Consider the following 16092-nt stretch of genomic DNA (forward strand, 5'->3'; position numbering starts at 1 on the left):
ATCGTAATGGTGTGTCCGAACGTCGTAACCGTACTTTATTAGATATGCTGCGATCTATGATGTCTCTTACCGATTTACCACTATCATTTTGGGGTTATGCATTAGAGACAACCACATTCACGTTAAATAGGGCACCGTCTAAATCTGTTGAGTTGACACCGTATGAACTGTGGTTTGGCAAGAAACCTAAGCTGTCGTTTCTTAAAGTTTGGGGTTGCGACACTTATGTCAAAAGGCTTCAGCCTGATAAGCTCGAACCCAAATCGGAGAAGTGCATCTTCATAGGATACCCTAAGGAAACAATTGGGTACACCTTCTACCACAGATCCGAAGGCAAGATCTTTGTTGCCAAGAATGGAACCTTTCTAGAGAAGGAGTTTCTCTCGAAAGAAGTGAGTGGGAGGAAAGTAGAACTTGATGAGGTAATTGTACCTTATCTCAATTTGGAAAGTAGCACATCAGAGAAATCCGTTCCCATGATGCCTACACCAACTAGAGAGGAAGCTAATGATGATGGTCATGAAACTTCAGATCAAGTTACTACTGGACCTTGTAGGTCGAATAGAGCACGATCCGCACCAGAGTGGTATGGTAATCCTGTCCTGGAAGTCATGTTACTAGACCATGGCGAACCTACGAAATATGAAGAAGCTATGATGAGCCCAGATTCCGATAGATGGCTTGAGGCCATGAAATCTGAGATAGGATCCATCTATGAGAACGAAGTGTGGACTTTGGTGGACTTGCCCGATGATCGGCAAGCCATTGAGAATAAATGGATCTTCAAGAAGAAGACATGCGCTGATGGTTGATACGTCCATTTTGCATCATATTTTCTTACTATTATTTATAACGTTTTCATCCATAATAATGCTTTTTGGAGTAATTCGAATGCCTTTTCTCTCAAATTTACAAGGTACACACCAAGAGGGAGAATTCCGGCAGCTGGAAATCTGGACCTGAAAAAGCTACGTCAGGCCACCTATTCTGCACAACTCCAAATGAGCTGAAACTTCACGGAGATTTTTTATGGATTATTTAAGAAATATTGGAGCCAATAACCACTAGAGGGGGCCACCAGGTGGGCACAACCCACCTGGGCGCGCCAGGCCCCCTAGGCGCGCCCTGGTGGGTTGTGGCCTCCTCGGCCCACCTCCGGTGCCCATCTTCTGGTATATAAGTCATTTTGACCTAGAAAAATAAGGAAAAGGCGGAACTTGGGCAGGAACACTTTTGCCCTCCGGCGGAGCGATTCTGCCGAGGGAACTTCCCTCCCAGAGGGGGAAATCATTGTCATCATCATCACCAACAACTCTCCCATCTTGGGGAGGGCAATCTCCATCAACATCTTCAACAACACCATCTCATCTCAAACCCTAGTTCATCTCTTGTATTCAATCTTGTTACCGGCTAGGGGGTGACTAGTAGTGTTGATTACATCTTGTAGTTGATTACTATATGGTTTATTTAGTGGAAGATTATATGTTCAGATCCATTATGCTATTTAATACCCCTCTGATCATGAGCATGTTTATCATTTGTGAGTAGTTCCTTTTGTTCTTGAGGTCATGGGAGAAATCATGTTGCAAGTAATCATGTGAACTTGAAATGTGTTTGATATTTGATAGTATGTATGTCGTTATTCCCTTAGTGGTGTCATGTGAACGTCGACTACATGACACTTCACCATATTTGGGCCTAAGGGAATGCATTGTGGAGTAGTAAATAGTTGGTGGGTTGCGAGAGTGACAGAAGCTTAAACCCCAGTTTATGCGCTATTCCGTAAGGGACCGATTGGACCCAAAAGTTTAATGCTATGGTTAGAATTTATTCTTAATACTTTTCTCGTAGTTGCGGATGCTTGCGGGAGGGTTAATCATAAGTACGAGGTTTGTTCAAGTAAGAACAGCACCTAAGCACCGGTCCACCCACATATCAAATTATCAAAGTAGCGAACACAAATCAAACCAACATGATGAAAGTGACTAGATGAAATTCCCGTGTACCCTCAAGAACGCTTTGCTTATCATAAGAGACCAATTTGGCCTGTCCTTTGCCTCAAAAGGATTGGGATACCTTGCTGCATACTTATTGCTATTATCTTGACTTGCTCGTTACAAATTATCTTGCTATCAAACTACTCCCTACTTACAGTTTCAGCACTTGCATACATTACCTTACTGAAAACTACTTGTCATTTTCTTCTGCTCCTCGTTGGGTTCGACACTCTTACTTATCGAAAATAGCTACAATTGATCCCCTATAATTGTGGGTCATCAAGGCTATTTTCTAGCACCGTTTCCGGGGAGTGAAGCGCCTTTGGTAAGTGGAATTCGGTAAGGAAACATTTATATAGTGTGCTGAAATTTATTGTCACTTGTTACTATGGAAAACAATCCTTTGAGGGGTTTGTTCGGGGTATCTTCACCTCGACCGGAACCACAATTAGCTACCCCTCAACCTACTGAAAATATTGAATATGAAATTCCTTCAGGTATGATAGAACAACTGCTAGCTAATCCTTATGCAGGAGATGGAACCGAACATCCTGATATGCACTTGATATATGTGGAACAAATTTGTGGATTGTTTAAGCTTGCAGGTTTACCCAGAGATGAGCTGATGAAAAAGGTTTTCCGTTTATCCTTCAAGGGAAAAGCATTGGCATGGTATAGGTTATGCGATGATATTGGATCATGGAATTGGACTCATTTAAAATTGGAGTTCCACCAAAAAAATTATCTATGCATCTAGTTCATCGTGATCGGAATTATATATATAATTTTTGGCCTCGTGAAGGAGAAAGTATCGCTCTAGCTTGGGGGAGGCTTAAGTCAATGTTATATTCATGCCCCAATCATGAGCTCTCAAGAGAAATTATTATTCAGAACTTTTATGCTCGGCTTTCTCGTAATGATCAAACCATGCTGGATACTTCTTGTGCTGGTTCTTTTATGAAGAAAAACTATTGAATTCCGGTGGGATCTTTTGGAAAGAATTAAATGCAACTCTGAAGATTGGGAACTCGACGAAGGTAAAGAGTCAGCTATTAAGCTTAAGTTTGATTGTGTTAAATCTTTTATGGATACTGATGCTTTTCAAAAGTTTAACACTAAATATGGACTTGACTCTGAGATAGTAGCCTCCTTTTGTGAATCATTTACTACTCATGTTGAACTCCCAAAAGAGAAGTGGTTTAAATATCACCCACTTGTAATGCCCAATATGCGACTCTATCCTAAAGAGACTCAAAGGTCCCACCAAGGATAGAACCGCATATTGACACGCTTTTGCAACGTGGATATCATTACATCAAACCATTACATAATAGATGGGGATACATATGAGGCATACAAATGCCACAAGAATACATCAATACATCATAAATGAGAATAACATCCGACTACGGATGAAACACAAACAGAAACTCAAACGACATCCACCCTGCTAGCCCAGGCTGCCGACTAGGAACCTAACCTAAGATCGACGAAGAAGAAGAACTCCAAGACAAGCAAAACATCGCTCTCACGTCATGATCATCACATTACCTGTACCTGCAACTGTTGGTGTAGTAATCTGTGAGCCACGAGGACTCAGCAATCCCATTACCATGGGTATCAAGACTAGCAAAGCTTAATGGGTATGGAAAGGATAAGTGGTGAGGTTGCAGCAAGCGACTAAGCATTGCATGGTGGCTAACTTACGAATACCAGAATAAGATGAGAAACTACGCAAACAGTCGCAAACTAGTAACGTTCAATAAGTGATCCTGGACTACTTACGATCAAACATAACCCAATCGTGTTCTCCTCTCGAACTTCCCCGAAAAGAGACAATCACGGTTACACACGGGGTTGGTGTATTTTAATTGGACTTACTTCAAGTTCGCTACAACCGGATATTAACAAATTCCCATCTGCCACATAACCGCGGGCACGGCTCTCGAAAGTTTAAACCCTGCAGGGGTGTCCCAACTTAGCCCATGACAAGCTCACGGTCCGCGGAGACAATCCTCCATCGCGGGACCCTTCGATCAGACTCGGAATCCCGGTGCACAAGACATTTTGACAATGGTAAAACAAGTCCAGCAAGACCTCCCGACGTGCCGACACCCTGATAGTAGCCGCGCGTATCTCGTCTCAGGCAACGTCCGGATGGGACATCCTACGAGTAAAACCAGCCCTCAAGTTTCCCCGAGGTGGCCCCGCAGTCTACCCAGTTGGGACCAACACCATCAGCACTGGCCCCCCTGCTATGTAGAAAATCCTCGGGTTCATGACGCCCTGTGCCAATTAATTATTTAGTTCAAGTATTATTATGGCAAATGTTAAAAACCAATGTTGGGCCTTGCTGGAAGAGTTTTATTCAAAGCGAACTATCAAGAGGGCCCCATACCCCTCACCGTGTTAGGGACGCAAAATCAAGGAACATAACACCGGTATGACGGAAACTAGGGCGGCAAGAGTGGAACAAAACACCAGGCATAAGGCCGAGCCTTCCACCCTTTACCAAGTATATATGTGCATTAAATAAATAAGAGATATTGTGATATCCCATGATATCCATGTCCCAACATGGAACAAACTGCAACTGCACCTGCAACTAGCAACACTATAAGAGGGGCTGAGCAAAGCGGTAACATAGCCAAACAACGGTTTGCTAGGAAGGGTGAAAAGGTTAGAGGCTATCATGGCAATCTGGGAGGCTCGATAAACAAGTGGTAGGTAGCGCGACATAGCGATAGCATCGAGACAACTAGCATAGCAAAGATAGTAGTGAGATCCAAGGTGACGGTCATCTTGCCTGAAATCCCGCTAGAAAGAAGATCGAATCCATGAAGAAGACGATCCGACATAGTCGAACGAATCCTCACAATCGCAACGTTACCGGAACTATCAAGAAGAAGCAACACCGGAAAGAAGCAAACAACATGGTAAACACACAACACATAAACATGGCATAATGCACAATCAAGTATGATGCATGTCCGGTTTCATGATTCATGGCATGGCATGACAAAGTGCAACAAACAATACTACAAATTAAGTGGAGCTCAATATGCAACGAGTTGCATATTGAAGAAACGCCACATTTAATTATTTAGTTCGCTCTTGTTAAAGCTACTCAACAATATTAAATGTTGTTAAACATGGCAAGAGGTGAGGCATAAGTAAACCAACTATAAAGGCAAGTTTAAGTGAGGCTGGAAACAACAAACAACAATTCCGGTAAATCCCCATATGCACATTTAGCAATTTGGTACTGTTCTGCCCTAAACCATATTTTATTGTTGTTAAAAAGTAAAATAAAGTGCGCCAAGTTAAACTATGTTGGGACATGGATATCATGGGATATCACAATATCTCTTATTTAATTAATGCACATATATACTTGGTAAAGGGTGGAAGGCTCGGCCTTTTGCCTGGTGTTTTGTTCCACTCTTGCCGCCTTAGTTTCCGTCATACCGGTGGTATTGAAGGAAATATGCCCTAGAGGTAATAATAAAGTTGTTATTTATATTTCCTTATTTCATGATAAATGTTTATTATTCATGCTAGAATTATATTAACCGGAAACTTAGTACATGTGTGAATACATAGACAAACAGAGTGTCCCTAGTATGCCTCTACTTGACTAGCTCGTTGATCAAAGATGGTTATGTTTCCTGACCATAGACATGTGTTGTCATTTGATGAACGGGATCACATCATTAGAGAATGATGTGATGGACAAGACCCATCCGTTAGCTTAGCATAATGATCGTTTAGTTTTATTGCTATTGCTTTCTTCATGACTTATACATGTTTCTCTGACTATGAGATTATGCAACTCCCGAATACCGGAGGAACACTTTGTGTGCTATCAAACGTCACAACGTAACTGGGTGATTATAAAGATGCTCTACGGGTGTCTCAGAAGGTGTTTGTTGTGTTGGCATAGATCAAGATTAGGATTTGTCACTCCGTGTATCGGAGAGGTATCTCTGGGCCCTCTCGGTAATGCACATCACTATAAGCCTTGCAAGCAATGTGACTAATGAGTTAGTTGTGGGATGATGCATTACGGAACGAGTAAAGAGACTTGCCTATAACGAGATTGAACTAGGTATGATGATACCAACGATCGAATCTCGGGCAAGTAACATACCGATGACAAAGGCAACAACGTATGTTGTTATGCGGTTTGACCGATAAAGATCTTCGTAGAATATGTAGGAGCCAATATGAGCATCCAGGTTCCGCTATTGGTTATTGACTGGAGATGTGTCACAGTCATGTCTACATAGTTCTCGAACCCGTAGGGTCCGCACGCTTAACGTTCGATGACGATTTGTATTATGAGTTATGTGTTTTGGTGACCGAAGTTTGTTCCGAGTCCCGGATGAGATCACGGACATGACGACGAGTCTCTAAATGGTCGAGAGGTAAAGATTGATATATTGGAAGGTTATATACGGACACCGGAATGGTTCCCATAAGGTTTGTGGATTTTTTGGAGTACTGGGAGGCTACCGAAACCCCCCGGGAAAGTTAATGGGCCTAATAGGCAGGCCACGGGAGGTGGCGCCCCCCCCCCTTGCCCAATCCGAACTGGACAAGGGGAGGGGGCGCGTCCCCCCTTTTTCGTTCTCCTTCTCCCTCCTTTCCCATTTTCCCCTCTCCGTTGGAAGGAAAGGGGGGCCGAATCCTACTAGGAACGGAGTCCTAGTAGGACTCCCCCCTCTTGGCGCCCCCCCTTCGGCCGGCCTCCTCCTCCGCCCCTCCTTTATATACGGGGGCGGGGAGCACCCCAAAGGCACACCAAGATTTCTCTTAGCCGTGTGCGGTGCCCCCCTCCACAGTTTACGCCTCCGGTCATAGCGTTGTAGTGCTTAGGCGAAGCCCTGTGCGGATCACATCACCAACACCATCGCCACTCCGTCGTGCTGACGGAACTCTCCCTCGACACTTTGCTGGATCAAGAGTTCGAGGGATGTCATCGAGGTGAACGTGTATAGAACTCGAAGGTGTCGTACATTCGGTGCTTGATCGGTCGGAATGAGAAGAAATTCGGCTACATCAACCGCATTGTCAAACACTTCCGCTTTCGGTCTACGAGGGTACATGGACACACTCTCCCCCTCTCGTTGCTATGCATTTCCTAGATAGATCTTGCGTGATCGTAGGAATTTTTTTGAAATTGCATGCTACGTTCCCCAATAGTGGCATCCGAGCTAGTTCTATGCGTAGATGATATGCACGAGTAGAACACAAAGAGTTGTGGGTGATAATAGCCATACTGCTTACCACCAATGTCTTACTTTGATTCGGCGGTATTGTTGGATGAAGCGGGCCGGACCGACATTACATGACTGCGTTCATGAGACTGGTTCTACCAACGTGCTTCGCACAAAGGTGGCTGGCAAGTGTCTGTTTCTCCAACTTTAGTTGAATCAAGTTTGACTATGGCCGGTCCTTGTGAAGGTTAAAACAGCACACTTGACGAAAAATCATTGTGGTTTTGATGCATAGGTAAGAACGGTTCTTGCTAGAAGCCCGTAGCAGCCACGTAAAACTAGCAACAACAAAGTAGAGAACGTCTAACTTGTTTTTGCAGGGCATGTTGTGATGTGATATGATCAAGACATGATGTGATATAAGGTATTGTATGAGATGATCATGTTTTGTAGAAGTTATCGGCAACTGGTAGGAGCCTTATGGTTGTCGCTTTATTGTATGAAATGCAATCGCCATGTAATTGCTTTACTTTATCACTAAGCGGTAGCGATAGTCGTAGAAGCAATAGTTGGCGAGACGACAATGATGCTACGATTGAGATCAAGGTGTCAAGCCGGTGACGATGGAGATCATGACGGTGCTCTGGAGATAGAGATCAAAGGCACAAGATGATGATGGCCATATCATGTCACATATTTTGATTGCATGTGATGTTTATCTTTTATGCATCTTATTTTGCTTAGTTCGGCGGTAGCATTATAAGATGATCCCTCACTAAAATTTCAAGGTATAAGTGTTCCCTGAGTATGCATCATTGCTACAGTTCGTCGTGCCGAGAAACCACGTGATGATCGGGTGTGATAAGCTCTACGTTCACATACAACGGGTGCAAGCCAGTTTTGCACATGCAGAATACTCGGGTTAAACTTGACGAGCCTAGCATATGCAGATATGGCCTCGAAACACTGAGACCAAAAGGTCGAACGTGAATCATATAGTAGATATGATCAACATAGAGATGTTCACCACTGAAAACTACTCCATCTCACGTGATGATCGGACATGGTTTAGTTGATATGGATCACGTGATCATTTAGATGACTAGAGGGATGTCTATCCAAGTGGGAGTTCTTTAGTAATATGATTAATTGAACTTTAATTTATCATGAACTTAGTACCTGATAGTTTTTTGCATGTCTATGTTGTTGTAGATCAATGGCCCGTGCTACCGTTCCCTTGAATTTTACTGCGTTCCTAGAGAAAGCTAAGTTGAAAGATGATGGTAGCAATTACACAGACTGGGTCCGTAACTTGAGGATTATCCTCATTGCTACACGGGAGAATTACGTCCTGGAAGCACCGCTAGGTGCAAGACCCGCTGCAAGAGCAACTCCGGACGTTATGAATGTCTGGCAGAGCAAAGCTGATGACTACTCGATAGTTCAGTGTGCCATGCTTTACGGCTTAGAATCGGGACTTCAAAGATGTTTAGAACGTCATGGAGCATATGAGATGTTCCAGGAGTTGAAGTTAATATTTCAAGCAAATGCCCGAGTTGAGAGATATGAAGTCTCCAACAAGTTCTGTAGCTGCAAGATGGAGGAGAATAGTTCTGTCAGTGAACACATACTCAGAATGTCTGGGTACCATGACCACTTGACTCAGCTGGGAGTTAATCTTCCTGATGATAGTGTCATTGACAGAGTTCTTCAATCACTGCCACCAAGCTATAAAGGCTTCATGATGAACTATAATATGCAAGGCATGGAAAAGACAATTCCCGAGCTCTTCGCGATGCTAAAGGCTGCGGAGGTAGAAATCAAGAAGGAGCATCAAGTGTTGATGGTTAACAAGAAAACTAGTTTCAAGAAAAAAGGCAAAGGGATGAAGGGGAACTTCAAGAAGAATAGCAAGCAAGTTGCTGCTCCCGGGAAGAAGCCCAAGTTTAGACCTAAGCCTGAAACTGAGTGCTTCTACAGCAAAGGGACTGGTCACTGGAAACGGAACTGCCCCAAGTATTTGGCGGATAAGAAGGATAACAAAGTGAAAGGTATATTTGATATACATGTTATTGATGTGTACCTTACTGATGCTCGTAGTAGCACCGGGGTATTTGATACTGGTTCTATTGCTCATATTTGCAACTCGAAATAGGGGCTACGGATTGAACGAAGATTGGCTAAGGACGAGGTGACGATGCGCGTGGGAAATGGTTCCAAAGTCGATGTGATCGCCGTCGGCACACTACCTCTACATCTACCGTCAGGATTAGTTTTAGACCTGAATAATTGTTATTTGGTGCCAGCATTGAGCATGAACATTATATCTGGATCTTGTTTAATGCGAGACGGTTATTCATTTAAATCAGAGAATAATGGTTGTTCTATTTATATGAGTAGTATCTTTTATGGTCATGCACCCTTGATGAGTGGTCTATTTTTATTGGATCTCGATTGTAGTGATACACATATTCATAATATTGAAGCCAAAAGATGCAAAGTTAATAATGATAGTGCAACTTATTTGTGGCACTGCCGTTTAGGTCATATTGGTGTAAAGCGCATGAAGAAACTCCATGCTGATGGGCTTTTGGAATCACTTGATTATGAATCACTTGATGCTTGCGAACCATGCCTCTTGGGCAAGATGACTAAGACTCCGTTCTCCGGAACAATGGAGCGAGCAACTGACTTATTGGAAATATTACATACTGATGTATGCGGTCCGATGAGTATTGAGACTCGCGGCGGGTATCGTTATTTTCTAACCTTCACAAATGATTTGAGCATATATGGGTATATCTACTTGATGAAACATAAGTCTCAAACATTTGAAAAGTTCAAAGAATTTCAGAGTGCAGTGGAAAATCATCGTAACTAGAAAATAAAGTTTCTATGATGTGATTGTGGAGGTGAATATTTGAGTTATGAGTTTGGTCTTCATTTGAAACAATGTGGAATAGTTTCGCAACTCACGCCACCTAGAACACCACAGCATAATGGTGTGTCCGAACGTCGTAACCGTATTTTATCAGATATGGTGCGATCTATGATGTCTCTTACTGATTTACTACTGTCATTTTGGGGTTATGCTTTAGAGTCGGCTGCATTCACGTTAAATAGGGCACCATCTAAATCCGTTGAGATGACACCATATGAACTATGGTTTAGCAAGAAACCTAAGCTGTCGTTTCTTAAAGTTTGGGCTTGCGATGCTTATGTGAAAAAACTTCAACCTGATAAGCTCGAACCCAAATCAGAGAAATGCATCTTCTTAGGATACCCAAAAGAGACTGTTGGGTACACCTTCTATCACAGATCCGAAGGCAAGATATTCGTTGCTAAGAATGGATCCTTTCTAGAGAAGGAGTTTCTCTCAAAAGAAGTGAGTGGGAGGAAAGTAGAACTTGATGAGGTAATTGTACCTTCTCCCGAATTGGAAAGTAGCTCATCACGGAAATCAGTTCCAGTGATGCCTACACCAATTAGTGAGGAAGTTAATGATGATGATCATGAAACTTCGGATTAAGTTACTACCGAACCTCGTAGGTCAACCAGAGTACGTTCCGCACCAGAGTGGTATGGTAATCCTGTTCTGGAAGTCATGCTACTAGACCATGATTAACCTACGAACTATGAGGAAGCGATGATGAGCCCAGATTCTGCAAAATGGCTTGGGGCCATGAAATCCGAGATGGGATCCATGTATGAGAACAAAGTATGGACTTTGGTTGACTTGCCCGATAATCGGCAAGCCATAGAGAATAAATGGATCTTCAAGAAGAAGACTGACGCTGATGGTAATGTTACTGTCTACAAAGCTCGACTTTTTGCGAAAGGTTTTCGACAAGTTCAAGGAGTTGACTACGATGAGAGCTTCTCACCCATAGCGATGCTTAAGTCTGTCCGAATCATGTTAGCAATTGCCGCATTTTATGATTATGAAATCTGGCAAATGGATATCAAAACTACGTTCTTAATGGATATCTTAAAGAAGAGTTGTATATGATGCAACCAAAAGGTTTTTTCGATCCTAAAGGTGCTAACAAAGTGTGCAAGCTCCAGCGATCCATTTATGGACTGGTGCAAGCCTCTCGGAGTTGGAATATACGCTTTGATAGTGTGATCAAAGCATATCTTTTTATACAGACTTTTGGAGAAGCCTATATTTACATGAAAGTGAGTGGGAACTCTGTAGCATTTCTAATATTATATGTGGATGACATATTGTTGATTGGAAATGATACAAAATTTCTGGATAGCATAAAAGGATACTTGAATAAGAATTTTTCAATGAAAGACCTCGGTGAAGCTGCTTATATATTGGGCATCAAGATCTATAGAGATAGATCAAGACGCTTAATTGGACTTTCACAAACACATACCTTGATAAGATTTTGAAATGGATCAGTCAAAGAAAGGGTTCTTGCCTGTATTACAAGGTGTGAAGTTGAGTCAGACTCAATGCCCGACCACTGCAGAAGATAGAAAGAAAATGAAGGTCATTCCCTATGCCTCAGCCATAGGTTCTATCATGTATGCAATACTGTGTACCAGACCTAATGTGTGCCTTGCTATAAGTATAGCGGGGAGGTACCAAAGTAATCCAGGAGTGGATCACTGGACAGCGGTCAAGAACATCCTGAAATACCTGAAAATGACTAAGGATATGTTTCTCGTTTACGGAGGTGACAAAGAGCTTGTCGTAAATGGTTACGTCGATGCAAGCTTTGACTCTGATCCGGATGACTCTAAGTCACAAACCGGATATGTATTTATATTGAATGGTGGAGCTGTAAGTTGGTGCAGTTCCAAGCAGAGCGTCGTGGCGGGATCTACGTGTGAAGCGGAGTACATAGCTCCTTCGGAAGCAGCAAATGAAGGATTCTGGATGAAGGAGTTCATATCTGATATAGATGTAATACCTAGTGCATTGGGTCCAATGAAAATCTGTTGTGACAATACTAGAGAAATTGCCTTGGCGAAGGAATCCAGATTTCACAAGAGAACCTAACACATCAAGAGACGCTTCAATTCCATCCGCGATCTAGTCAAGGAGGGAGACATAGAGATTTGCAAAATATATACGGATCTGAATGTTGCTGACCCGTTGACTAAGACTCTTCCACAAGCAAAACATGATTAGCACCAAGACTCCATGGGTGTTATAATCATTACTATGTAATCTAGATTATTGACACTAGTGCAAGTGGGAGGCTGAAGGACATATGCCCTAAGGCAATAATTAAGTTGTTATTTATATTTCCTTATTTCATGATAAATGTTTATCATTCATGCTAGAATTGTATTAACCGGAAACTTAGTACAGGTGTGAATACATAGACAAACAGAGTGTCCCTAGTATGCCTCTACTTGACTAGCTCGTTGATCAAAGATGGTTATGTTTCCTGACCATAGACATGTGTTGTCATTTGATGAACGGGATCACATCATTAGAGAATGATGTGATGGACAAGACCCATCCATTAGCTTAGCATAATGATCGTTTAGTTTTATTGCCATTGCTTTCTTCATGACTTATACATGTTCCTCTGACTATGAGATTATGCAACTCCCGAATAGCGGAGGAACACTTTGTGTGCTATCAAACGTCACAACATAACTGGGTGATTATAAAGATGCTCTACAGGTGTCTCCGAAGGTGTTTGTTGGGTTGGCATAGATCAAGATTAGGATTTGTCACTCCGTGTATCGGAGAGGTATGTCTGGACCCTCTCGGTAATGCACATCACTATAAGCCTTGCAAGCAATGTGACTAATGAGTTAGTTGCGGGATGATGCATTACAGAATGAGTAAAGAGACTTGCCGGTAACGAGATTGAACTAGGTATAACGATACCGACGATCGAATCTCGGGCAAGTAACATACTGCTGACAAAGGGAACAACGTATTTTGTTATGCAGTTTGACTGATAAAGATCTTCGTAGAATATGTAGGAGCCAATATGAGCATCCAGGTTCCGCTATTGGTTATTGACCGGAGATGTGTCTCGATCATGTCTACATAGTTCTCGAACCCGTAGGGTCCGCACGCTTAACGTTCGATGACGATTTGTATTATGAGTTATGTGTTTTGGTGATTGAAGTTTGTTCGGAGTCCCGGATGAGATCACAGACATGAAGAGGAGTCTCGAAATGGTCGAGAGGTAAAGATTGATATATTGGAAGGTTATATACGGACACCGGAATGGTTCCGATAAGGTTCGGGGATTTTTCGGAGTACCGGGAGGCTACCGGAACCCCTCGGGAAAGTTAATGGGCCTAATGGGCCATAGTGGAGGAGAGGAGGCAGGCCACGGGAGGTGGCGCCCCCCTGCCCAATCCGAATTGGACAAGGGGAGGGGGCGCGACCCCCCTTTTTCCTTCTCCTTCTCCCTCCTTTCCCCTTTTCCCCTCTTGGTGCGCCCCCCTTGGGCCGGCCTCCTCCTCCCCCCTGTCCTTTATATACGGGGGCGGGGGGCACCCCAAAGGCACACCAAGATTTCTCTTAGCCGTGTGCGGTGCCCACCTCCACAGTTTACGCCTCCGGTCATAGCGTCGTAGTGCTTAGGCGAAGCCCTGCGTGGATCACATCACCAACACCGTCGCCACGCCGTCATGCTGACAGAACTCTCCCTCGACCCTCTACTAGATCAAGAGTTCAAGGGACGTCATCGAGCTGAACGTGTGCTGAACACGGAGGTGTCGTACGTTCGGTACTTGGATCGGTTGGATCGTGAAGACGTTCGACTACATCAATTCCGTTAACATAACGCTTCCGCTTTCGGTCTACGAGGGTATGTGGACAGACTCTCCCCATCTCGTTGCTATGCATCTCCTAGATAGATCTTGCGTGATCATAGGATTTTTTTTGAAATTTTATGCTACGTTCCGCAACAGTTATGTTCCTTGATTTTGCGTCCCTAACACGATGTGGGTTTATGGGTCCCTCTTGACAGTTTGCTTTAAATAAAACTCTTCCGGCAAGGCCCAACATTGGTTTTACCATTTGCCTAATAACAACGAAAACTTGGATAGGGACTTTCCGGACCCCGAGGACTTAATCAACCCCCCGGGCTAGTGCTCCTCATGAGTGTTGGTCCAAACTAGAGCACCATGCAGGACCGCCCCTAGGCAACTTGGGGTATTTGGATCATGTACGCTTCACTCATCCGATCCTGGCCTGAGATGAGATACGCACGGCTACTATCAGGGTGTCGGCACGTCGGGAGGTCTTGCTGGACTTGTTTTACCATTATCCAAATGTTTTGTGCACCGGGATTCCGAGTCTGATCGGAGGGTCCCGAGATGGAGGATTGTCTCCGCGGATTGTGAGCTTGTCATGGGCTAAGTTTGGACACCCCTGCAGGGTTTAAACTTTCGAGAGTCATGCCCGCGGTTATGTGGCAGATGGGAATTTTTAATATTCGGTTGTAGAGAACTTGACACCAGATTCGAATTAAAATACACCAACCGCGTGCGTAACCGTGATTGTCTCTTTTCGGGTGAGTCGAGAAGATAACACGGTGGTGTTATGTTTGAATGTAAGTAGTTCAGGATCACTTCTTGATCATTACTAGTTTGCGACCGTTTGCGTAGTTTCTCATCTTATTCTTGTACTCGTAAGTTAGCCACCATACATGCTTAGTCGCTTGCTGCAACCTCACCACTTATCCATTCCTTACCCATTAAGCTTTGCTAGTCTTGATACCCTTGGTAATGGGATTGCTGAGTCCTCGTGGCTCACAGATTACTACAACAACAGTTGCAGGTACAGGTAATGCGATGATCATGACGTGAGAGCGATGCTTGCTTATTTTCGAGTTCCTCTGCTTCTTCTTCGTTCAGGGGATAGGTTTCTGGTCGGCAGCCTGGGATAGCAGGGTGGATGTCGTTCTTGTTTTCCATTTGACTTCATCCGTAGTCAGATGCCTCTCTTCTGTATGATGTTTGATGTATTCTTGTGGCATTTGTATGCCCTTTGTATGTATCCCCAACTATTACGTAATGGTACGATGTAATGATATCCACCTTGCAAAAGCGTTTCAATATGCGGTTCTATCCTTGGTGGGACCCTCGAGTTCCTCTCGGATAGGATCACATATTGGGCGTGAGAAGTTGGTATCAGAGCCTCGACCGACCATAGGAGCCCCCTTGATTGATCGTAGTTTGGTCGTTGTCCAGTCTAGAAGAAAAACTTTTTCGGAGTCTTGTAACATCCCAATTTTCAATTTGGATGTTATACATAGGTCATCATATGCATATCATATTTTATTTTGCATTTTGGCTGTGATCCTAGAAATCTTAAGCAACTCAAGGACCCAAGGTGAGAGTTGGAGATTTCACAAATTTTCATATTTGGATTTTTCTCAAATTTGAAAAGAGGATCAATTTGATTTTAGTATTTTTCTCTCCAATTATTTCCACCAATAATAATAAATGAGAGGAGATAAAATGACTTCTTCAAATGAAAGGAATATTGGAGAAGAAATTTGAAAATCAAATTAATATTTTATTTGTATTTTATTTGCTATTTTATTTGAATTAGAAAAAATATGCATTTTTGAAAATTGCATTTTAGGCCAGAAAAATGTTCATCTTGTCCTAAATATTAGGTTTGGACGGTGAAAATTATTTCTAGTATTTTTAGAATATTTTTTATATTATATTAGGTCTTTTCTTTCGGGGAAAATTTATAAAAAAACAAAAAAAATCTTCATCGCCCGACTGGGCCGAAGGCCGAGCAGCCCGCGCCGCCGCTGCCTCCCGCTCGGAGTCCCGGTCGCCACCGCCATGGAGTTCGAGCCGAACTCCACTCCGCCGTCGCCCCTCCCGCAAGCAAGCCCCCCGGCCCCTCCTTTATAAGCCGCCCACCC

Source organism: Aegilops tauschii, chromosome 1 (genome assembly GCF_002575655.3).
Source record: "Aegilops tauschii subsp. strangulata cultivar AL8/78 chromosome 1, Aet v6.0, whole genome shotgun sequence".
NCBI lineage: Eukaryota > Viridiplantae > Streptophyta > Magnoliopsida > Poales > Poaceae > Aegilops > Aegilops tauschii.